The sequence below is a fragment of the Microcebus murinus genome, unplaced genomic scaffold (assembly GCF_040939455.1).
Source record: "Microcebus murinus isolate Inina unplaced genomic scaffold, M.murinus_Inina_mat1.0 scaf013_hap2_Mmur4.0, whole genome shotgun sequence".
In the NCBI taxonomy this organism is placed as follows: Eukaryota; Metazoa; Chordata; class Mammalia; order Primates; family Cheirogaleidae; genus Microcebus; species Microcebus murinus.
In genome coordinates, this window is record NW_027438959.1 from 501325 (window position 1) to 525631 (window position 24307).

At 63.1% G+C, this 24307-nt stretch overlaps 6 non-coding genes and 1 pseudogene across 6 annotated transcripts; all 7 read left to right on the forward strand.

Moving 5' to 3' along the window:
- Positions 1-412: 412 nt before the first annotated feature.
- Positions 413-531, forward strand: LOC142867116 (5S ribosomal RNA). The gene has a single exon (XR_012916847.1). It is a non-coding gene; the product is annotated as a 5S ribosomal RNA (ribosomal RNA).
- Positions 532-4321: 3790 nt separating this feature from the next.
- On the forward strand, positions 4322-4440 carry LOC142867117 (5S ribosomal RNA). Its single transcript, XR_012916848.1, has one exon. It is a non-coding gene; the product is annotated as a 5S ribosomal RNA (ribosomal RNA).
- Positions 4441-8224: 3784 nt separating this feature from the next.
- On the forward strand, positions 8225-8343 carry LOC142867118 (5S ribosomal RNA). Its single transcript, XR_012916849.1, has one exon. It is a non-coding gene; the product is annotated as a 5S ribosomal RNA (ribosomal RNA).
- Positions 8344-12131: 3788 nt separating this feature from the next.
- Positions 12132-12250, forward strand: LOC142867139 (uncharacterized; annotated as a pseudogene).
- A 3789-nt stretch (positions 12251-16039) lies between these two features.
- LOC142867119 (5S ribosomal RNA) lies at positions 16040-16158 on the forward strand. The gene has a single exon (XR_012916850.1). It is a non-coding gene; the product is annotated as a 5S ribosomal RNA (ribosomal RNA).
- A 3783-nt stretch (positions 16159-19941) lies between these two features.
- Positions 19942-20060, forward strand: LOC142867120 (5S ribosomal RNA). The gene has a single exon (XR_012916851.1). It is a non-coding gene; the product is annotated as a 5S ribosomal RNA (ribosomal RNA).
- A 3784-nt stretch (positions 20061-23844) lies between these two features.
- LOC142867121 (5S ribosomal RNA) lies at positions 23845-23963 on the forward strand. The gene has a single exon (XR_012916852.1). It is a non-coding gene; the product is annotated as a 5S ribosomal RNA (ribosomal RNA).
- Positions 23964-24307: the final 344 nt, after the last annotated feature.

The following is a 24307-nucleotide window of genomic DNA, read 5'->3' on the forward strand; positions in this document are numbered from 1 at the left end:
GGTTGTGGGGGAGGGCGGCCCCTGGCTGGGGTCAAAGGGCGAGCGTCCCGCGCCTGCGCAGTCAGCGGCAGCGACGCGCTGGGGGTGGGCAGCGGGTAGGTGAAGGAGGCCGGGCGAGGAGACGAGGGGGGCTGGGAGGGCTCCACCTTGGCGAGTCCAGCCGTGGAGGCGCATCTTGTGTGAGTGTGAGTGAGTGTGAGTGTGTGTGTGTGTGTATAGAGAGACAGCCCCCCACCCCGCCCCGCCCCGCCCCGCCCCGCCCATCACCCCCGTCCCTGGGAGCCAGCGGGACCCGGCCGGCGAACTCAACCAGCCCGGCCCGGCCCGGCGCGGGGCCTGGGGCGGGAGGCGGCGGCGGGGAAGCCCAGAGAGGCTCGGCTTCTCGAGCGGGGCAGGGGCGCCCTCCGCCGCCGTCTAGGGCCACACCACCCTGAACGCCCCCGATCTCGTCTGGTCTCGGAAGCTAAGCAGGGTCGGGCCTGGTTAGTACTTGGATGGGAGACCGCCTGGGAATACCGGGTGCCACAGGCTGCTGCTTTTTTTTTTTTTTTTCTTGCCTCTTGTTCTGTCCCCTTTCTGGGAGCGCGGCGGCGGCCCGGGGTGGGGGTCACCCCCACCCTCAGCGCCCGCGCGGTGCCTGGCGCCCCAGCCCGCACCGTGGGGCCTCCTCTTGTCCCAAGCCTCGACACCGCCGCCACGCGGCAGCATGCGTGGCATCTGGACTGTCAGGTCTCAGACCAAAGGTCTGCTCTGTGGGAACCGACACGCTGGAGGAAACCTTGAGAGTCTGAGAGGGGAGGGAGTTCCAGAAGAAGGCCAGGATGTCATTTTGAGGGAGTATGTGACCAGAACTCGTCCCGTTGATTTTGGGGTTCTATGGGCTACACGCAGGAAACTTTGGTGGTGGCACCTGATGTTGGGGGATCCGGAGTCACACCCAGACCTGCTCCACAGGCCTCCTTTTACTTTTCTCTTCGGATTCATTATTTTTAAAAAGTGTCTCTTACCTCTAGGATTGCATTTTCTTTTCTCTCTCTTTTCAAGCAGATGATGGGAGTACAAGTATTCAGGTGACATGTGTTGCCCGTGCCGCCCTCCCCCCTGTGTTCTTTTTTTTTTTTTTTTTTTGAGACAGAGTCTCGTTTTGCTGCCCAGGCTAGAGTGAGTGCCATGGCGTCAGCCTAGCTCACAGCAACCTCAATCTCCGGGCTCAAGCAATCCTGCTGCCTCAGCCTCCCGAGTAGTTGGGACTACAGGCATGCACCACCACGCCCGGCTGTGTTTTTCTATATATATTAGTTGGCCAATTAATTTCTTTCTATTTTTAGTAGAGACGGGGTCTCGCTCTTGCTCAGGCTGGTTTCGAACTCCTGACCTGGAGCAATCCGCCCGCCTCGGCCTCCCAGAGAGCTAGGATTACAGGCGTGAGCCACCGCGCCCGGCCCCCCCTGTGTTCTTATTCATATACCTCTCATGTTGTTCCAGCGTATTGTGGGGGTACCAATGTTAAGGTCGGGTGCCTTGCCCTCTCCAAGCCTCCCCCCTCGGGTCAGAGCTTCAAGTGCGCCCATCCCCCAGTCGGTGCGCACCCACCCCATGCCTAATGGATGTGTATGCCCCTCCCCTCCCCCCACCCGCCCGACACCCACCCGATGAAGGTGATTCCTCTCTGTCCACTTAGGCGTCCATCCGTTCGTACCAATTTGCTGGTGAGCGCGCTCACGTGGTGCTCGTGTGTCCATTCTTGGGATACTTGGTTTACTGGAACGGGTTCCAGCTCTGGCCAGGAGAACACGAGAGGCGCCCTCTCACCGCTGCTCCTCACAGCCGAATGGCACTCCGTGGTGTCCACGCGCCACATTTTATTGATGCACTCCTGGATGGATGGGCACTCGGGTCGCTTCCACGTCTTTGGGATTGTGAATTGTGCCCTAACTGTAACCCTAACCCTTACCCAGCCCGTCTCCTCTGCCCCTGCCTGACGCACTCCTCCCCGGCCAGGCCCGTCACTGTCCTGGGCCCCCGCCTGACCGGCTCCTCCCCGCCCGGCCGGTCACCGTCCTCTGCCCCTGCCTGACACGCTCCTTCCCGCCCGGCCTCTCACCGTCCTCGGCCCCTGCCTGACCGGCTCCTCCGTCGCCTGGGCCTTCCAAGGGCTTGGTGTGGATGCTGCTTCCAGGAAGCCCTCCAGAAACCCGGCAGCAGGGTGGCCGCAGCAGTCTCCAGCAGCCGTCCCTAAGTCGCGTGAGTGCGGGGGACGTGCCCCCGCTGTGCCGCGGGGGCCCAGCCTGGTGTCTTCCCTGAGGCCCTGCGGCTGCCGGCTGGGCTGCCGCTCCCCGCAAGGGGAGAGCCGCGGAGGTGGGGACCGCCTCCTGATGGGGACGTACACGCAGCTCTCCACGTCGGATTCCGGGGCTCTCTGTCCTGCCCGAAGGCCCAGCTGGCCTGCGGGTCCTTAGAGTGGCAAAAACCTCCGAAAACTGAGACTGAGGGTCCGGTGGGTGTCTGCACTTTTGTGCTGGGCACCCCAGGGAGGCCCGGGGGCTGGCTGGACAACGTGGTCTGCTGGGCGGGTGGGGGGTGTTGGAGGAGCAACTGATGCCCTTTGCACTTTGGGTAGCAAGAGTCTGAGGTGTCTCTGAGCCCTGTGCCCTGTGGGGGCGGGGCGGGGGGGAGGAGGAGGAGGAGGAGGAGGAGGAGGAGGTGGGAAGGGCCGGGACCTGCAGTCCTGTTCCCGGGGGTGGCACGGCAAGTGGCTTCTTCCACAGGCTGCTTGGCCTGGGCTCCCTGCACCTGGGCCTTTGGAGGACCGGCCCTGTGCTTGCCAACACTTCCTGCAGGGACCCAGAGCTGGGAGGTGGCATCTCTCAGCCCTGGGTCGGGCAGAGCCCCAGCGGGCCATGCCCACAACCTCTCTCAGCACCGGTCCCCCAGAAGGCTCCTTTGGGACCAGGATTCTCTTGCGGTGACTCTTTAAGGTCTGGCCCCTGGATGGAGGGGCACCAGGAGTAGAGGAGCAGGAAGGGGAAGGGGGTGGCCATGCGAGGGGACACTTTGAGGCCAAGTCCCAGCTTCAGCCTGATCCTCCTGGGAACCCCGCTCTGAGACAAGGAGCCGGGCTTCGCATTCCCACAGCAGCCAGTCGTGGGCTGAGGACACCTGGGGCGTTGGGAACTCCCTGGCTTCTCCTGGGTTTAACGTCTAGAGCTGCTTGTGAATCGCGCCGCCACACACACCCGAGCGCACGTGTCTTCCGCACAGACTGCGGGCCTCGCTCTTCTGAATGCCGCTAGCTCGCCACCCACCCACGGGTGAACCTGGTCAGGGTGCTTTCTCTCAGGGGCAGACTCTTTTCCGGGCGGGCTACCGGTGTCTCTGTTTGCTCGTTTCTTTCTTCCATTTCGGGACAGTCTTCCTTGCTGGGTGTGGAAATCTCCTATGCCTTCCCTCGCCTATTCTGTCAGCTTTAAAATTCTCTTTCAGTTGCCACCCTCACAGATGGATTAGGAAACTCTTTCCGGTGCACTCATTAGTGAAATGACCTCCAGGAAGCTGGAATCCAATATCTAATGGCCGATTTTTAGCGAGTCCACACGCCAGGGTGGTCGGGGTCCAATGCAGCCCCGGCCAGGCCCAGGCCCCTTGGACTGGGCCACAGGAGGACACGGAGGAGGGTCCCGGCCCCCACGAAGCGGTGCCGGCAGTTCTCCACGGGCTTGGGCGTTTTCCAGAGGTAGGAGATGGAGGGGACTGATTTCTTCAGCGCCCCCCAAACCACGCCACCCCACCCCACCCATGGGACACATCCCCAGAGAGAGACGCCCCATACACTGGCTGTGCCCCAGCCCTGGCCCGGGGGAATAGGCGGCAGCCCACCCACAGGGCGAGGGGGGGGGCGCAGCTGAAAGGGGTTGTGGGGGAGGGCGGCCCCTGGCTGGGGTCAAAGGGCGAGCGTCCCGCGCCTGCGCAGTCAGCGGCAGCGACGCGCTGGGGGTGGGCAGCGGGTAGGTGAAGGAGGCCGGGCGAGGAGACGAGGGGGGCTGGGAGGGCTCCACCTTGGCGAGTCCAGCCGTGGAGGCGCATCTTGTGTGAGTGTGAGTGAGTGTGAGTGTGTGTGTGTGTGTATAGAGAGACAGCCCCCCACCCCGCCCCGCCCCGCCCCGCCCCGCCCATCACCCCCGTCCCTGGGAGCCAGCGGGACCCGGCCGGCGAACTCAACCAGCCCGGCCCGGCCCGGCGCGGGGCCTGGGGCGGGAGGCGGCGGCGGGGAAGCCCAGAGAGGCTCGGCTTCTCGAGCGGGGCAGGGGCGCCCTCCGCCGCCGTCTAGGGCCACACCACCCTGAACGCCCCCGATCTCGTCTGGTCTCGGAAGCTAAGCAGGGTCGGGCCTGGTTAGTACTTGGATGGGAGACCGCCTGGGAATACCGGGTGCCACAGGCTGCTGCTTTTTTTTTTTTTTTCTTGCCTCTTGTTCTGTCCCCTTTCTGGGAGCGCGGCGGCGGCCCGGGGTGGGGGTCACCCCCACCCTCAGCGCCCGCGCGGTGCCTGGCGCCCCAGCCCGCACCGTGGGGCCTCCTCTTGTCCCAAGCCGCGACACCGCCGCCACGCGGCAGCATGCGTGGCATCTGGACTGTCAGGTCTCAGACCAAAGGTCTGCTCTGTGGGAACCGACACGCTGGAGGAAACCTTGAGAGTCTGAGAGGGGAGGGAGTTCCAGAAGAAGGCCAGGATGTCATTTTGAGGGAGTATGTGACCAGAACTCGTCCCGTTGCTTTTGGGGTTCTATGGGCTACACGCAGGAATCTTTGGTGGTGGCACCTGATGTTGGGGGATCCGGAGTCACACCCAGACCTGCTCCACAGGCCTCCTTTTACTTTTCTCTTCGGATTCATTATTTTTAAAAAGTGTCTCTTACCTCTAGGATTGCATTTTCTTTTCTCTCTCTTTTCAAGCAGATGATGGGAGTACAAGTATTCAGGTGACATGTGTTGCCCGTGCCGCCCTCCCCCCTGTGTTCTTTTTTTTTTTTTTTTTTTTGAGACAGAGTCTCGTTTTGCTGCCCAGGCTAGAGTGAGTGCCATGGCGTCAGCCTAGCTCACAGCAACCTCAATCTCCGGGCTCAAGCAATCCTGCTGCCTCAGCCTCCCGAGTAGTTGGGACTACAGGCATGCACCACCACGCCCGGCTGTGTTTTTCTATATATATTAGTTGGCCAATTAATTTCTCTCTATTTTTAGTAGAGACGGGGTCTCGCTCTTGCTCAGGCTGGTTTCGAACTCCTGACCTGGAGCAATCCGCCCGCCTCGGCCTCCCAGAGAGCTAGGATTACAGGCGTGAGCCACCGCGCCCGGCCCCCCCTGTGTTCTTATTCATATACCTCTCATGTTGTTCCAGCGTATTGTGGGGGTACCAATGTTAAGGTCGGGTGCCTTGCCCTCTCCAAGCCTCCCCCCTCGGGTCAGAGCTTCAAGTGCGCCCATCCCCCAGTCGGTGCGCACCCACCCCATGCCTAATGGATGTGTATGCCCCTCCCCTCCCCCCACCCGCCCGACACCCACCCGATGAAGGTGATTCCTCTCTGTCCACTTAGGCGTCCATCCGTTCGTACCAATTTGCTGGTGAGCGCGCTCACGTGGTGCTCGTGTGTCCATTCTTGGGATACTTGGCCTACTGGAACGGGTTCCAGCTCTGGCCAGGAGAACACGAGAGGCGCCCTCTCACCGCTGCTCCTCACAGCCGAATGGCACTCCGTGGTGTCCACGTGCCACATTTTATTGATGCACTCCTGGATGGATGGGCACTCGGGTCGCTTCCACGTCTTTGGGATTGTGAATTGTGCCCTAACTGTAACCCTAACCCTTACCCAGCCCGTCTCCTCTGCCCCTGCCTGACGCACTCCTCCCCGGCCAGGCCCGTCACTGTCCTGGGCCCCCGCCTGACCGGCTCCTCCCCGCCCGGCCTGTCACCGTCCTCTGCCCCTGTCTGACACGCTCCTTCCCGCCCGGCCTCTCACCGTCCTCGGCCCCTGCCTGACCGGCTCCTCCGTCGCCTGGGCCTTCCAAGGGCTTGGTGTGGATGCTGCTTCCAGGAAGCCCTCCAGAAACCCGGCAGCAGGGTGGCCGCAGCAGTCTCCAGCAGCCGTCCCTAAGTCCCGTGAGTGCGGGGGACGTGCCCCCGCTGTGCCGCGGGGGCCCAGCCTGGTGTCTTCCCTGAGGCCCTGCGGCTGCCGGCTGGGCTGCCGCTCCCCGCAAGGGGAGAGCCGCGGAGGTGGGGACCGCCTCCTGATGGGGACGTACACGCAGCTCTCCACGTCGGATTCCGGGGCTCTCTGTCCTGCCCGAAGGCCCAGCTGGCCTGCGGGTCCTTAGAGTGGCAAAAACCTCCGAAAACTGAGACTGAGGGTCCGGTGGGTGTCTGCACTTTTGTGCTGGGCACCCCAGGGAGGCCCGGGGGCTGGCTGGACAACGTGGTCTGCTGGGCGGGGGGGGGGGTGTTGGAGGAGCAACTGATGCCCTTTGCACTTTGGGTAGCAAGAGTCTGAGGTGTCTCTGAGCCCTGTGCCCTGTGGGGGCGGGGCGGGGGGGAGGAGGAGGAGGAGGAGGAGGAGGTGGGAAGGGCGGGGCCTGCAGTCCTGTTCCCGGGGTGGCACGGCAAGTGGCTTCTTCCACAGGCTGCTTGGCCTGGGCTCCCTGCACCTGGGCCTTTGGAGGACCGGCCCTGTGCTTGCCAACACTTCCTGCAGGGACCCAGAGCTGGGAGGTGGCATCTCTCAGCCCTGCGTCGGGCAGAGCCCCAGCGGGCCATGCCCACAACCTCTCTCAGCACCGGTCCCCCAGAAGGCTCCTTTGGGACCAGGATTCTCTTGCAGTGACTCTTTAAGGTCTGGCCCCTGGATGGAGGGGCACCAGGAGTAGAGGAGCAGGAAGGGGAAGGGGGTGGCCGTGCGAGGGGACACTTTGAGGCCAAGTCCCAGCTTCAGCCTGATCCTCCTGGGAACCCCGCTCTGAGACAAGGAGCCGGGCTTCGCATTCCCACAGCAGCCAGTCGTGGGCTGAGGACACCTGGGGCGTTGGGAACTCCCTGGCTTCTCCTTGGTTTAACGTCTAGAGCTGCTTGTGAATCGCGCCGCCACACACACCCGAGCGCAGGTGTCTTCCGCACAGACTGCGGGCCTCGCTCTTCTGAATGCCGCTAGCTCGCCACCCACCCACGGGTGAACCTGGTCAGGGTGCTTTCTCTCAGGGGCAGACTCTTTTCCGGGCGGGCTACCGGTGTCTCTGTTTGCTCGTTTCTTTCTTCCATTTCGGGAAAGTCTTCCTTGCTGGCTGTGGAAATCTCCTATGCCTTCCCTCGCCTATTCTGTCAGCTTTAAAATTCTCTTTCAGTTGCCACCCTCACAGATGGATTAGGAAACTCTTTCCGGTGCACTCATTAGTGAAATGACCTCCAGGAAGCTGGAATCCAATATCTAATGGCCGATTTTTAGCGAGTCCACACGCCAGGGTGGTCGGGGTCCAATGCAGCCCCGGCCAGGCCCAGGCCCCTTGGACTGGGCCACAGGAGGACACGGAGGAGGTTCCCAGCCCCCACGAAGCGGTGCCGGCAGTTCTCCACGGGCTTGGGCGTTTTCCAGAGGTAGGAGATGGAGGGGACTGATTTCTTCAGCGCCCCCCAAACCACGCCACCCCACCCCACCCATGGGACACATCCCCAGAGAGAGACGCCCCATACACTGGCTGTGCCCCAGCCCTGGCCCGGGGGAATAGGCGGCAGCCCACCCACAGGGCGAGGGGGGGGGCGCAGCTGAAAGGGGTTGTGGGGGAGGGCGGCCCCTGGCTGGTGTCAAAGGGCGAGCGTCCCGTGCGTGCGCAGTCAGCGGCAGGCAGCGACGCGCTGGGGGTGGGCAGCGGGTAGGTGAAGGAGGCCGGGCGAGGAGACGAGGGGGGCTGGGAGGGCTCCACCTTGGCGAGTCCAGCCGTGGAGGCGCATCTTGTGTGAGTGTGAGTGAGTGTGAGTGTGTGTGTGTGTGTGTATAGAGAGACAGCCCCCCACCCCGCCCCGCCCCGCCCCGCCCCGCCCATCACCCCCGTCCCTGGGAGCCCGCGGGACCCGGCCGGCGAACTCAACCGGCCCGGCCCGGCGCGGGGCCTGGGGCGGGAGGCGGCGGCGGGGAAGCCCAGAGAGGCTCGGCTTCTCGAGCGGGGCAGGGGCGCCCTCCGCCGCCGTCTAGGGCCACACCACCCTGAACGCCCCCGATCTCGTCTGGTCTCGGAAGCTAAGCAGGGTCGGGCCTGGTTAGTACTTGGATGGGAGACCGCCTGGGAATACCGGGTGCCACAGGCTGCTGCTTTTTTTTTTTTTTTTTTTTGCCTCTTGTTCTGTCCCCTTTCTGGGAGCGCGGCGGCGGCCCGGGGTGGGGGTCACCCCCACCCTCAGCGCCCGCGCGGTGCCTGGCGCCCCAGCCCGCACCGTGGGGCCTCCTCTTGTCCCAAGCCGCGACACCGCCGCCACGCGGCAGCATGCGTGGCATCTGGACTGTCAGGTCTCAGACCAAAGGTCTGCTCTGTGGGAACCGACACGCTGGAGGAAACCTTGAGAGTCTGAGAGGGGAGGGAGTTCCAGAAGAAGGCCAGGATGTCATTTTGAGGGAGTATGTGACCAGAACTCGTCCCGTTGCTTTTGGGGTTCTATGGGCTACACGCAGGAATCTTTGGTGGTGGCACCTGATGTTGGGGGATCCGGAGTCACACCCAGACCTGCTCCACAGGCCTCCTTTTACTTTTCTCTTCGGATTCATTATTTTTAAAAAGTGTCTCTTACCTCTAGGATTGCATTTTCTTTTCTCTCTCTTTTCAAGCAGATGATGGGAGTACAAGTATTCAGGTGACATGTGTTGCCCGTGCCGCCCTCCCCCCTGTGTTCTTTTTTTTTTATTTTTTGAGACAGAGTCTCGTTTTGCTGCCCAGGCTAGAGTGAGTGCCATGGCGTCAGCCTAGCTCACAGCAACCTGAATCTCCGGGCTCAAGCAATCCTGCTGCCTCAGCCTCCCGAGTAGTTGGGACTACAGGCATGCACCACCACGCCCGGCTGTGTTTCTCTATATGTATTAGTTGGCCAATTAATTTCTTTCTATTTTTAGTAGAGACGGGGTCTCGCTCTTGCTCAGGCTGGTTTCGAACTCCTGACCTGGAGCAATCCGCCCGCCTCGGCCTCCCAGAGAGCTAGGATTACAGGCGTGAGCCACCGCGCCCGGCCCCCCCTGTGTTCTTATTCATATACCTCTCATGTTGTTCCAGCGTATTGTGGGGGTACCAATGTTAAGGTCGGGTGCCTTGCCCTCTCCAAGCCTCCCCCCTCGGGTCAGAGCTTCAAGTGCGCCCATCCCCCAGTCGGTGCGCACCCACCCCATGCCTAATGGATGTGTATGCCCCTCCCCTCCCCCCACCCGCCCGACACCCACCCGATGAAGGTGATTCCTCTCTGTCCACTTAGGTGTCCATCCGTTCGTACCAATTTGCTGGTGAGCGCGCTCACGTGGTGCTCGTGTGTCCATTCTTGGGATACTTGGCTTACTGGAACGGGTTCCAGCTCTGGCCAGGAGAACACGAGAGGCGCCCTCTCACCGCTGCTCCTCACAGCCGAATGGCACTCCGTGGTGTCCACGCGCCACATTTTATTGATGCACTCCTGGATGGATGGGCACTCGGGTCGCTTCCACGTCTTTGGGATTGTGAATTGTGCCCTAACTGTAACCCTAACCCTTACCCAGCCCGTCTCCTCTGCCCCTGCCTGACGCACTCCTCCCCGGCCAGGCCCGTCACTGTCCTGGGCCCCCGCCTGACCGGCTCCTCCACGCCCGGCCTGTCACCGTCCTCTGCCCCTGCCTGACACGCTCCTTCCCCCCCGGCCTCTCACCGTCCTCGGCCCCTGCCTGACCGGCTCCTCCGTCGCCTGGGCCTTCCAAGGGCTTGGTGTGGATGCTGCTACCAGGAAGCCCTCCAGAAACCCGGCAGCAGGGTGGCCGCAGCAGTCTCCAGCAGCCGTCCCTAAGTCGCGTGAGTGCGGGGGACGTGCCCCCGCTGTGCCGCGGGGGCCCAGCCTGGTGTCTTCCCTGAGGCCCTGCGGCTGCCGGCTGGGCTGCCGCTCCCCGCAAGGGGAGAGCCGCGGAGGTGGGGACCGCCTCCTGATGGGGACGTACACGCAGCTCTCCACGTCGGATTCCGGGGCTCTCTGTCCTGCCCGAAGGCCCAGCTGGCCTGCGGGTCCTTAGAGTGGCAAAAACCTCCGAAAACTGAGACTGAGGGTCCGGTGGGTGTCTGCACTTTTGTGCTGGGCACCCCAGGGAGGCCCGGGGGCTGGCTGGACAACGTGGTCTGCTGGGCGGGTGGGGGGTGTTGGAGGAGCAACTGATGCCCTTTGCACTTTGGGTAGCAAGAGTCTGAGGTGTCTCTGAGCCCTGTGCCCTGTGGGGGCGGGGCGGGGGGGAGGAGGAGGAGGAGGAGGAGGAGGAGGAGGTGGGAAGGGCCGGGACCTGCAGTCCTGTTCCCGGGGGTGGCACGGCAAGTGGCTTCTTCCACAGGCTGCTTGGCCTGGGCTCCCTGCACCTGGGCCTTTGGAGGACCGGCCCTGTGCTTGCCAACACTTCCTGCAGGGACCCAGAGCTGGGAGGTGGCATCTCTCAGCCCTGGGTCGGGCAGAGCCCCAGCGGGCCATGCCCACAACCTCTCTCAGCACCGGTCCCCCAGAAGGCTCCTTTGGGACCAGGATTCTCTTGCGGTGACTCTTTAAGGTCTGGCCCCTGGATGGAGGGGCACCAGGAGTAGAGGAGCAGGAAGGGGAAGGGGGTGGCCATGCGAGGGGACACTTTGAGGCCAAGTCCCAGCTTCAGCCTGATCCTCCTGGGAACCCCGCTCTGAGACAAGGAGCCGGGCTTCGCATTCCCACAGCAGCCAGTCGTGGGCTGAGGACACCTGGGGCGTTGGGAACTCCCTGGCTTCTCCTTGGTTTAACGTCTAGAGCTGCTTGTGAATCGCGCCGCCACACACACCCGAGCGCAGGTGTCTTCCGCACAGACTGCGGGCCTCGCTCTTCTGAATGCCGCTAGCTCGCCACCCACCCACGGGTGAACCTGGTCAGGGTGCTTTCTCTCAGGGGCAGACTCTTTTCCGGGCGGGCTACCGGTGTCTCTGTTTGCTCGTTTCTTTCTTCCATTTCGGGAAAGTCTTCCTTGCTGGCTGTGGAAATCTCCTATGCCTTCCCTCGCCTATTCTGTCAGCTTTAAAATTCTCTTTCAGTTGCCACCCTCACAGATGGATTAGGAAACTCTTTCCGGTGCACTCATTAGTGAAATGACCTCCAGGAAGCTGGAATCCAATATCTAATGGCCGATTTTTAGCGAGTCCACACGCCAGGGTGGTCGGGGTCCAATGCAGCCCCGGCCAGGCCCAGGCCCCTTGGACTGGGCCACAGGAGGACACGGAGGAGGTTCCCAGCCCCCACGAAGCGGTGCCGGCAGTTCTCCACGGGCTTGGGCGTTTTCCAGAGGTAGGAGATGGAGGGGACTGATTTCTTCAGCGCCCCCCAAACCACGCCACCCCACCCCACCCATGGGACACATCCCCAGAGAGAGACGCCCCATACACTGGCTGTGCCCCAGCCCTGGCCCGGGGGAATAGGCGGCAGCCCACCCACAGGGCGAGGGGGGGGGCGCAGCTGAAAGGGGTTGTGGGGGAGGGCGGCCCCTGGCTGGTGTCAAAGGGCGAGCGTCCCGTGCGTGCGCAGTCAGCGGCAGGCAGCGACGCGCTGGGGGTGGGCAGCGGGTAGGTGAAGGAGGCCGGGCGAGGAGACGAGGGGGGCTGGGAGGGCTCCACCTTGGCGAGTCCAGCCGTGGAGGCGCATCTTGTGTGAGTGTGAGTGAGTGTGAGTGTGTGTGTGTGTGTATAGAGAGACAGCCCCCCACCCCGCCCCGCCCCGCCCCGCCCCGCCCATCACCCCCGTCCCTGGGAGCCCGCGGGACCCGGCCGGCGAACTCAACCGGCCCGGCCCGGCGCGGGGCCTGGGGCGGGAGGCGGCGGCGGGGAAGCCCAGAGAGGCTCGGCTTCTCGAGCGGGGCAGGGGCGCCCTCCGCCGCCGTCTAGGGCCACACCACCCTGAACGCCCCCGATCTCGTCTGGTCTCAGAAGCTAAGCAGGGTCGGGCCTGGTTAGTACTTGGATGGGAGACCGCCTGGGAATACCGGGTGCCACAGGCTGCTGCTTTTTTTTTTTTTTTTTTTTGCCTCTTGTTCTGTCCCCTTTCTGGGAGCGCGGCGGCGGCCCGGGGTGGGGGTCACCCCCACCCTCAGCGCCCGCGCGGTGCCTGGCGCCCCAGCCCGCACCGTGGGGCCTCCTCTTGTCCCAAGCCGCGACACCGCCGCCACGCGGCAGCATGCGTGGCATCTGGACTGTCAGGTCTCAGACCAAAGGTCTGCTCTGTGGGAACCGACACGCTGGAGGAAACCTTGAGAGTCTGAGAGGGGAGGGAGTTCCAGAAGAAGGCCAGGATGTCATTTTGAGGGAGTATGTGACCAGAACTCGTCCCGTTGCTTTTGGGGTTCTATGGGCTACACGCAGGAATCTTTGGTGGTGGCACCTGATGTTGGGGGATCCGGAGTCACACCCAGACCTGCTCCACAGGCCTCCTTTTACTTTTCTCTTCGGATTCATTATTTTTAAAAAGTGTCTCTTACCTCTAGGATTGCATTTTCTTTTCTCTCTCTTTTCAAGCAGATGATGGGAGTACAAGTATTCAGGTGACATGTGTTGCCCGTGCCGCCCTCCCCCCTGTGTTCTTTTTTTTTTATTTTTTGAGACAGAGTCTCGTTTTGCTGCCCAGGCTAGAGTGAGTGCCATGGCGTCAGCCTAGCTCACAGCAACCTGAATCTCCGGGCTCAAGCAATCCTGCTGCCTCAGCCTCCCGAGTAGTTGGGACTACAGGCATGCACCACCACGCCCGGCTGTGTTTCTCTATATGTATTAGTTGGCCAATTAATTTCTTTCTATTTTTAGTAGAGACGGGGTCTCGCTCTTGCTCAGGCTGGTTTCGAACTCCTGACCTGGAGCAATCCGCCCGCCTCGGCCTCCCAGAGAGCTAGGATTACAGGCGTGAGCCACCGCGCCCGGCCCCCCCTGTGTTCTTATTCATATACCTCTCATGTTGTTCCAGCGTATTGTGGGGGTACCAATGTTAAGGTCGGGTGCCTTGCCCTCTCCAAGCCTCCCCCCTCGGGTCAGAGCTTCAAGTGCGCCCATCCCCCAGTCGGTGCGCACCCACCCCATGCCTAATGGATGTGTATGCCCCTCCCCTCCCCCCACCCGCCCGACACCCACCCGATGAAGGTGATTCCTCTCTGTCCACTTAGGTGTCCATCCGTTCGTACCAATTTGCTGGTGAGCGCGCTCACGTGGTGCTCGTGTGTCCATTCTTGGGATACTTGGCTTACTGGAACGGGTTCCAGCTCTGGCCAGGAGAACACGAGAGGCGCCCTCTCACCGCTGCTCCTCACAGCCGAATGGCACTCCGTGGTGTCCACGCGCCACATTTTATTGATGCACTCCTGGATGGATGGGCACTCGGGTCGCTTCCACGTCTTTGGGATTGTGAATTGTGCCCTAACTGTAACCCTAACCCTTACCCAGCCCGTCTCCTCTGCCCCTGCCTGACGCACTCCTCCCCGGCCAGGCCCGTCACTGTCCTGGGCCCCCGCCTGACCGGCTCCTCCACGCCCGGCCTGTCACCGTCCTCTGCCCCTGCCTGACACGCTCCTTCCCCCCCGGCCTCTCACCGTCCTCGGCCCCTGCCTGACCGGCTCCTCCGTCGCCTGGGCCTTCCAAGGGCTTGGTGTGGATGCTGCTACCAGGAAGCCCTCCAGAAACCCGGCAGCAGGGTGGCCGCAGCAGTCTCCAGCAGCCGTCCCTAAGTCGCGTGAGTGCGGGGGACGTGCCCCCGCTGTGCCGCGGGGGCCCAGCCTGGTGTCTTCCCTGAGGCCCTGCGGCTGCCGGCTGGGCTGCCGCTCCCCGCAAGGGGAGAGCCGCGGAGGTGGGGACCGCCTCCTGATGGGGACGTACACGCAGCTCTCCACGTCGGATTCCGGGGCTCTCTGTCCTGCCCGAAGGCCCAGCTGGCCTGCGGGTCCTTAGAGTGGCAAAAACCTCCGAAAACTGAGACTGAGGGTCCGGTGGGTGTCTGCACTTTTGTGCTGGGCACCCCAGGGAGGCCCGGGGGCTGGCTGGACAACGTGGTCTGCTGGGCGGGTGGGGGGTGTTGGAGGAGCAACTGATGCCCTTTGCACTTTGGGTAGCAAGAGTCTGAGGTGTCTCTGAGCCCTGTGCCCTGTGGGGGCGGGGCGGGGGGGAGGAGGAGGAGGAGGAGGAGGAGGAGGAGGTGGGAAGGGCCGGGACCTGCAGTCCTGTTCCCGGGGGTGGCACGGCAAGTGGCTTCTTCCACAGGCTGCTTGGCCTGGGCTCCCTGCACCTGGGCCTTTGGAGGACCGGCCCTGTGCTTGCCAACACTTCCTGCAGGGACCCAGAGCTGGGAGGTGGCATCTCTCAGCCCTGGGTCGGGCAGAGCCCCAGCGGGCCATGCCCACAACCTCTCTCAGCACCGGTCCCCCAGAAGGCTCCTTTGGGACCAGGATTCTCTTGCGGTGACTCTTTAAGGTCTGGCCCCTGGATGGAGGGGCACCAGGAGTAGAGGAGCAGGAAGGGGAAGGGGGTGGCCATGCGAGGGGACACTTTGAGGCCAAGTCCCAGCTTCAGCCTGATCCTCCTGGGAACCCCGCTCTGAGACAAGGAGCCGGGCTTCGCATTCCCACAGCAGCCAGTCGTGGGCTGAGGACACCTGGGGCGTTGGGAACTCCCTGGCTTCTCCTGGGTTTAACGTCTAGAGCTGCTTGTGAATCGCGCCGCCACACACACCCGAGCGCACGTGTCTTCCGCACAGACTGCGGGCCTCGCTCTTCTGAATGCCGCTAGCTCGCCACCCACCCACGGGTGAACCTGGTCAGGGTGCTTTCTCTCAGGGGCAGACTCTTTTCCGGGCGGGCTACCGGTGTCTCTGTTTGCTCGTTTCTTTCTTCCATTTCGGGACAGTCTTCCTTGCTGGGTGTGGAAATCTCCTATGCCTTCCCTCGCCTATTCTGTCAGCTTTAAAATTCTCTTTCAGTTGCCACCCTCACAGATGGATTAGGAAACTCTTTCCGGTGCACTCATTAGTGAAATGACCTCCAGGAAGCTGGAATCCAATATCTAATGGCCGATTTTTAGCGAGTCCACACGCCAGGGTGGTCGGGGTCCAATGCAGCCCCGGCCAGGCCCAGGCCCCTTGGACTGGGCCACAGGAGGACACGGAGGAGGGTCCCGGCCCCCACGAAGCGGTGCCGGCAGTTCTCCACGGGCTTGGGCGTTTTCCAGAGGTAGGAGATGGAGGGGACTGATTTCTTCAGCGCCCCCCAAACCACGCCACCCCACCCCACCCATGGGACACATCCCCAGAGAGAGACGCCCCATACACTGGCTGTGCCCCAGCCCTGGCCCGGGGGAATAGGCGGCAGCCCACCCACAGGGCGAGGGGGGGGGCGCAGCTGAAAGGGGTTGTGGGGGAGGGCGGCCCCTGGCTGGGGTCAAAGGGCGAGCGTCCCGCGCCTGCGCAGTCAGCGGCAGCGACGCGCTGGGGGTGGGCAGCGGGTAGGTGAAGGAGGCCGGGCGAGGAGACGAGGGGGGCTGGGAGGGCTCCACCTTGGCGAGTCCAGCCGTGGAGGCGCATCTTGTGTGAGTGTGAGTGAGTGTGAGTGTGTGTGTGTGTGTATAGAGAGACAGCCCCCCACCCCGCCCCGCCCCGCCCCGCCCCGCCCATCACCCCCGTCCCTGGGAGCCAGCGGGACCCGGCCGGCGAACTCAACCAGCCCGGCCCGGCCCGGCGCGGGGCCTGGGGCGGGAGGCGGCGGCGGGGAAGCCCAGAGAGGCTCGGCTTCTCGAGCGGGGCAGGGGCGCCCTCCGCCGCCGTCTAGGGCCACACCACCCTGAACGCCCCCGATCTCGTCTGGTCTCGGAAGCTAAGCAGGGTCGGGCCTGGTTAGTACTTGGATGGGAGACCGCCTGGGAATACCGGGTGCCACAGGCTGCTGCTTTTTTTTTTTTTTTCTTGCCTCTTGTTCTGTCCCCTTTCTGGGAGCGCGGCGGCGGCCCGGGGTGGGGGTCACCCCCACCCTCAGCGCCCGCGCGGTGCCTGGCGCCCCAGCCCGCACCGTGGGGCCTCCTCTTGTCCCAAGCCGCGACACCGCCGCCACGCGGCAGCATGCGTGGCATCTGGACTGTCAGGTCTCAGACCAAAGGTCTGCTCTGTGGGAACCGACACGCTGGAGGAAACCTTGAGAGTCTGAGAGGGGAGGGAGTTCCAGAAGAAGGCCAGGATGTCATTTTGAGGGAGTATGTGACCAGAACTCGTCCCGTTGCTTTTGGGGTTCTATGGGCTACACGCAGGAATCTTTGGTGGTGGCACCTGATGTTGGGGGATCCGGAGTCACACCCAGACCTGCTCCACAGGCCTCCTTTTACTTTTCTCTTCGGATTCATTATTTTTAAAAAGTGTCTCTTACCTCTAGGATTGCATTTTCTTTTCTCTCTCTTTTCAAGCAGATGATGGGAGTACAAGTATTCAGGTGACATGTGTTGCCCGTGCCGCCCTCCCCCCTGTGTTCTTTTTTTTTTTTTTTTTTTTGAGACAGAGTCTCGTTTTGCTGCCCAGGCTAGAGTGAGTGCCATGGCGTCAGCCTAGCTCACAGCAACCTCAATCTCCGGGCTCAAGCAATCCTGCTGCCTCAGCCTCCCGAGTAGTTGGGACTACAGGCATGCACCACCACGCCCGGCTGTGTTTTTCTATATATATTAGTTGGCCAATTAATTTCTCTCTATTTTTAGTAGAGACGGGGTCTCGCTCTTGCTCAGGCTGGTTTCGAACTCCTGACCTGGAGCAATCCGCCCGCCTCGGCCTCCCAGAGAGCTAGGATTACAGGCGTGAGCCACCGCGCCCGGCCCCCCCTGTGTTCTTATTCATATACCTCTCATGTTGTTCCAGCGTATTGTGGGGGTACCAATGTTAAGGTCGGGTGCCTTGCCCTCTCCAAGCCTCCCCCCTCGGGTCAGAGCTTCAAGTGCGCCCATCCCCCAGTCGGTGCGCACCCACCCCATGCCTAATGGATGTGTATGCCCCTCCCCTCCCCCCACCCGCCCGACACCCACCCGATGAAGGTGATTCCTCTCTGTCCACTTAGGCGTCCATCCGTTCGTACCAATTTGCTGGTGAGCGCGCTCACGTGGTGCTCGTGTGTCCATTCTTGGGATACTTGGCCTACTGGAACGGGTTCCAGCTCTGGCCAGGAGAACACGAGAGGCGCCCTCTCACCGCTGCTCCTCACAGCCGAATGGCACTCCGTGGTGTCCACGTGCCACATTTTATTGATGCACTCCTGGATGGATGGGCACTCGGGTCGCTTCCACGTCTTTGGGATTGTGAATTGTGCCCTAACTGTAACCCTAACCCTTACCCAGCCCGTCTCCTCTGCCCCTGCCTGACGCACTCCTCCCCGGCCAGGCCCGTCACTGTCCTGGGCCCCCGCCTGACCGGCTCCTCCCCGCCCGGCCTGTCACCGTCCTCTGCCCCTGTCTGACACGCTCCTTCCCGCCCGGCCTCTCACCGTCCTCGGCCCCTGCCTGACCGGCTCCTCCGTCGCCTGGGCCTTCCAAGGGCTTGGTGTGGATGCTGCTTCCAGGAAGCCCTCCAGAAACCCGGCAGCAGGGTGGCCGCAGCAGTCTCCAGCAGCCGTCCCTAAGTCGCGTGAGTGCGGGGGACGTGCCCCCGCTGTGCCGCGGGGGCCCAGCCTGGTGTCTTCCCTGAGGCCCTGCGGCTGCCGGCTGGGCTGCCGCTCCCCGCAAGGGGAGAGCCGCGGAGGTGGGGACCGCCTCCTGATGGGGACGTACACGCAGCTCTCCACGTCGGATTCCGGGGCTCTCTGTCCTGCCCGAAGGCCCAGCTGGCCTGCGGGTCCTTAGAGTGGCAAAAACCTCCGAAAACTGAGACTGAGGGTCCGGTGGGTGTCTGCACTTTTGTGCTGGGCACCCCAGGGAGGCCCGGGGGCTGGCTGGACAACGTGGTCTGCTGGGCGGGGGGGGGGGTGTTGGAGGAGCAACTGATGCCCTTTGCACTTTGGGTAGCAAGAGTCTGAGGTGTCTCTGAGCCCTGTGCCCTGTGGGGGCGGGGCGGGGGGGAGGAGGAGGAGGAGGAGGAGGAGGTGGGAAGGGCGGGGCCTGCAGTCCTGTTCCCGGGGTGGCACGGCAAGTGGCTTCTTCCACAGGCTGCTTGGCCTGGGCTCCCTGCACCTGGGCCTTTGGAGGACCGGCCCTGTGCTTGCCAACACTTCCTGCAGGGACCCAGAGCTGGGAGGTGGCATCTCTCAGCCCTGCGTCGGGCAGAGCCCCAGCGGGCCATGCCCACAACCTCTCTCAGCACCGGTCCCCCAGAAGGCTCCTTTGGGACCAGGATTCTCTTGCAGTGACTCTTTAAGGTCTGGCCCCTGGATGGAGGGGCACCAGGAGTAGAGGAGCAGGAAGGGGAAGGGGGTGGCCGTGCGAGGGGACACTTTGAGGCCAAGTCCCAGCTTCAGCCTGATCCTCCTGGGAACCCCGCTCTGAGACAAGGAGCCGGGCTTCGCATTCCCACAGCAGCCAGTCGTGGGCTGAGGACACCTGGGGCGTTGGGAACTCCCTGGCTTCTCCTTGGTTTAACGTCTAGAGCTGCTTGTGAATCGCGCCGCCACACACACCCGAGCGCAGGTGTCTTCCGCACAGACTGCGGGCCTCGCTCTTCTGAATGCCGCTAGCTCGCCACCCACCCACGGGTGAACCTGGTCAGGGTGCTTTCTCTCAGGGGCAGACTCTTTTCCGGGCGGGCTACCGGTGTCTCTGTTTGCTCGTTTCTTTCTTCCATTTCGGGAAAGTCTTCCTTGCTGGCTGTGGAAATCTCCTATGCCTTCCCTCGCCTATTCTGTCAGCTTTAAAATTCTCTTTCAGTTGCCACCCTCACAGATGGATTAGGAAACTCTTTCCGGTGCACTCATTAGTGAAATGACCTCCAGGAAGCTGGAATCCAATATCTAATGGCCGATTTTTAGCGAGTCCACACGCCAGGGTGGTCGGGGTCCAATGCAGCCCCGGCCAGGCCCAGGCCCCTTGGACTGGGCCACAGGAGGACACGGAGGAGGTTCCCAGCCCCCACGAAGCGGTGCCGGCAGTTCTCCACGGGCTTGGGCGTTTTCCAGAGGTAGGAGATGGAGGGGACTGATTTCTTCAGCGCCCCCCAAACCACGCCACCCCACCCCACCCATGGGACACATCCCCAGAGAGAGACGCCCCATACACTGGCTGTGCCCCAGCCCTGGCCCGGGGGAATAGGCGGCAGCCCACCCACAGGGCGAGGGGGGGGGCGCAGCTGAAAGGGGTTGTGGGGGAGGGCGGCCCCTGGCTGGGGTCAAAGGGCGAGCGTCCCGCGCCTGCGCAGTCAGCGGCAGCGACGCGCTGGGGGTGGGCAGCGGGTAGGTGAAGGAGGCCGGGCGAGGAGACGAGGGGGGCTGGGAGGGCTCCACCTTGGCGAGTCCAGCCGTGGAGGCGCATCTTGTGTGAGTGTGAGTGAGTGTGAGTGTGTGTGTGTGTGTATAGAGAGACAGCCCCCCACCCCGCCCCGCCCCGCCCCGCCCCGCCCATCACCCCCGTCCCTGGGAGCCAGCGGGACCCGGCCGGCGAACTCAACCAGCCCGGCCCGGCCCGGCGCGGGGCCTGGGGCGGGAGGCGGCGGCGGGGAAGCCCAGAGAGGCTCGGCTTCTCGAGCGGGGCAGGGGCGCCCTCCGCCGCCGTCTAGGGCCACACCACCCTGAACGCCCCCGATCTCGTCTGGTCTCGGAAGCTAAGCAGGGTCGGGCCTGGTTAGTACTTGGATGGGAGACCGCCTGGGAATACCGGGTGCCACAGGCTGCTGCTTTTTTTTTTTTTTTCTTGCCTCTTGTTCTGTCCCCTTTCTGGGAGCGCGGCGGCGGCCCGGGGTGGGGGTCACCCCCACCCTCAGCGCCCGCGCGGTGCCTGGCGCCCCAGCCCGCACCGTGGGGCCTCCTCTTGTCCCAAGCCGCGACACCGCCGCCACGCGGCAGCATGCGTGGCATCTGGACTGTCAGGTCTCAGACCAAAGGTCTGCTCTGTGGGAACCGACACGCTGGAGGAAACCTTGAGAGTCTGAGAGGGGAGGGAGTTCCAGAAGAAGGCCAGGATGTCATTTTGAGGGAGTATGTGACCAGAACTCGTCCCGTTGCTTTTGGGGTTCTATGGGCTACACGCAGGAATCTTTGGTGGTGGCACCTGATGTTGGGGGATCCGGAGTCACACCCAGACCTGCTCCACAGGCCTCCTTTTACTTTTCTCTTCGGATTCATTATTTTTAAAAAGTGTCTCTTACCTCTAGGATTGCATTTTCTTTTCTCTCTCTTTTCAAGCAGATGATGGGAGTACAAGTATTCAGGTGACATGTGTTGCCCGTGCCGCCCTCCCCCCTGTGTTCTTTTTTTTTTTTTTTTTTTTGAGACAGAGTCTCGTTTTGCTGCCCAGGCTAGAGTGAGTGCCATGGCGTCAGCCTAGCTCACAGCAACCTCAATCTCCGGGCTCAAGCAATCCTGCTGCCTCAGCCTCCCGAGTAGTTGGGACTACAGGCATGCACCACCACGCCCGGCTGTGTTTTTCTATATATATTAGTTGGCCAATTAATTTCTCTCTATTTTTAGTAGAGACGGGGTCTCGCTCTTGCTCAGGCTGGTTTCGAACTCCTGACCTGGAGCAATCCGCCCGCCTCGGCCTCCCAGAGAGCTAGGATTACAGGCGTGAGCCACCGCGCCCGGCCCCCCCTGTGTTCTTATTCATATACCTCTCATGTTGTTCCAGCGTATTGTGGGGGTACCAATGTTAAGGTCGGGTGCCTTGCCCTCTCCAAGCCTCCCCCCTCGGGTCAGAGCTTCAAGTGCGCCCATCCCCCAGTCGGTGCGCACCCACCCCATGCCTAATGGATGTGTATGCCCCTCCCCTCCCCCCACCCGCCCGACACCCACCCGATGAAGGTGATTCCTCTCTGTCCACTTAGGCGTCCATCCGTTCGTACCAATTTGCTGGTGAGCGCGCTCACGTGGTGCTCGTGTGTCCATTCTTGGGATACTTGGCCTACTGGAACGGGTTCCAGCTCTGGCCAGGAGAACACGAGAGGCGCCCTCTCACCGCTGCTCCTCACAGCCGAATGGCACTCCGTGGTGTCCACGTGCCACATTTTATTGATGCACTCCTGGATGGATGGGCACTCGGGTCGCTTCCACGTCTTTGGGATTGTGAATTGTGCCCTAACTGTAACCCTAACCCTTACCCAGCCCGTCTCCTCTGCCCCTGCCTGACGCACTCCTCCCCGGCCAGGCCCGTCACTGTCCTGGGCCCCCGCCTGACCGGCTCCTCCCCGCCCGGCCTGTCACCGTCCTCTGCCCCTGTCTGACACGCTCCTTCCCGCCCGGCCTCTCACCGTCCTCGGCCCCTGCCTGACCGGCTCCTCCGTCGCCTGGGCCTTCCAAGGGCTTGGTGTGGATGCTGCTTCCAGGAAGCCCTCCAGAAACCCGGCAGCAGGGTGGCCGCAGCAGTCTCCAGCAGCCGTCCCTAAGTCGCGTGAGTGCGGGGGACGTGCCCCCGCTGTGCCGCGGGGGCCCAGCCTGGTGTCTTCCCTGAGGCCCTGCGGCTGCCGGCTGGGCTGCCGCTCCCCGCAAGGGGAGAGCCGCGGAGGTGGGGACCGCCTCCTGATGGGGACGTACACGCAGCTCTCCACGTCGGATTCCGGGGCTCTCTGTCCTGCCCGAAGGCCCAGCTGGCCTGCGGGTCCTTAGAGTGGCAAAAACCTCCGAAAACTGAGACTGAGGGTCCGGTGGGTGTCTGCACTTTTGTGCTGGGCACCCCAGGGAGGCCCGGGGGCTGGCTGGACAACGTGGTCTGCTGGGCGGGGGGGGGGGTGTTGGAGGAGCAACTGATGCCCTTTGCACTTTGGGTAGCAAGAGTCTGAGGTGTCTCTGAGCCCTGTGCCCTGTGGGGGCGGGGCGGGGGGGAGGAGGAGGAGGAGGAGGAGGAGGTGGGAAGGGCGGGGCCTGCAGTCCTGTTCCCGGGGTGGCACGGCAAGTGGCTTCTTCCACAGGCTGCTTGGCCTGGGCTCCCTGCACCTGGGCCTTTGGAGGACCGGCCCTGTGCTTGCCAACACTTCCTGCAGGGACCCAGAGCTGGGAGGTGGCATCTCTCAGCCCTGCGTCGGGCAGAGCCCCAGCGGGCCATGCCCACAACCTCTCTCAGCACCGGTCCCCCAGAAGGCTCCTTTGGGACCAGGATTCTCTTGCAGTGACTCTTTAAGGTCTGGCCCCTGGATGGAGGGGCACCAGGAGTAGAGGAGCAGGAAGGGGAAGGGGGTGGCCGTGCGAGGGGACACTTTGAGGCCAAGTCCCAGCTTCAGCCTGATCCTCCTGGGAACCCCGCTCTGAGACAAGGAGCCGGGCTTCGCATTCCCACAGCAGCCAGTCGTGGGCTGAGGACACCTGGGGCGTTGGGAACTCCCTGGCTTCTCCTTGGTTTAACGTCTAGAGCTGCTTGTGAATCGCGCCGCCACACACACCCGAGCGCAGGTGTCTTCCGCACAGACTGCGGGCCTCGCTCTTCTGAATGCCGCTAGCTCGCCACCCACCCACGGGTGAACCTGGTCAGGGTGCTTTCTCTCAGGGGCAGACTCTTTTCCGGGCGGGCTACCGGTGTCTCTGTTTGCTCGTTTCTTTCTTCCATTTCGGGAAAGTCTTCCTTGCTGGCTGTGGAAATCTCCTATGCCTTCCCTCGCCTATTCTGTCAGCTTTAAAATTCTCTTTCAGTTGCCACCCTCACAGATGGATTAGGAAACTCTTTCCGGTGCACTCATTAGTGAAATGACCTCCAGGAAGCTGGAATCCAATATCTAATGGCCGATTTTTAGCGAGTCCACACGCCAGGGTGGTCGGGGTCCAATGCAGCCCCGGCCAGGCCCAGGCCCCTTGGACTGGGCCACAGGAGGACACGGAGGAGGTTCCCAGCCCCCACGAAGCGGTGCCGGCAGTTCTCCACGGGCTTGGGCGTTTTCCAGAGGTAGGAGATGGAGGGGACTGATTTCTTCAGCGCCCCCCAAACCACGCCACCCCACCCCACCCATGGGACACATCCCCAGAGAGAGACGCCCCATACACTGGCTGTGCCCCAGCCCTGGCCCGGGGGAATAGGCGGCAGCCCACCCACAGGGCGAGGGGGGGGGCGCAGCTGAAAGGGGTTGTGGGGGAGGGCGGCCCCTGGCTGGTGTCAAAGGGCGAGCGTCCCGTGCGTGCGCAGTCAGCGGCAGGCAGCGACGCGCTGGGGGTGGGCAGCGGGTAGGTGAAGGAGGCCGGGCGAGGAGACGAGGGGGGCTGGGAGGGCTCCACCTTGGCGAGTCCAGCCGTGGAGGCGCATCTTGTGTGAGTGTGAGTGAGTGTGAGTGTGTGTGTGTGTGTGTATAGAGAGACAGCCCCCCACCCCGCCCCGCCCCGCCCCGCCCCGCCCATCACCCCCGTCCCTGGGAGCCCGCGGGACCCGGCCGGCGAACTCAACCGGCCCGGCCCGGCGCGGGGCCTGGGGCGGGAGGCGGCGGCGGGGAAGCCCAGAGAGGCTCGGCTTCTCGAGCGGGGCAGGGGCGCCCTCCGCCGCCGTCTAGGGCCACACCACCCTGAACGCCCCCGATCTCGTCTGGTCTCGGAAGCTAAGCAGGGTCGGGCCTGGTTAGTACTTGGATGGGAGACCGCCTGGGAATACCGGGTGCCACAGGCTGCTGCTTTTTTTTTTTTTTTTTTTTTGCCTCTTGTTCTGTCCCCTTTCTGGGAGCGCGGCGGCGGCCCGGGGTGGGGGTCACCCCCACCCTCAGCGCCCGCGCGGTGCCTGGCGCCCCAGCCCGCACCGTGGGGCCTCCTCTTGTCCCAAGCCGCGACACCGCCGCCACGCGGCAGCATGCGTGGCATCTGGACTGTCAGGTCTCAGACCAAAGGTCTGCTCTGTGGGAACCGACACGCTGGAGGAAACCTTGAGAGTCTGAGAGGGGAGGGAGTTCCAGAAGAAGGCCAGGATGTCATTTTGAGGGAGTATGTGACCAGAACTCGTCCCGTTGCTTTTGGGGT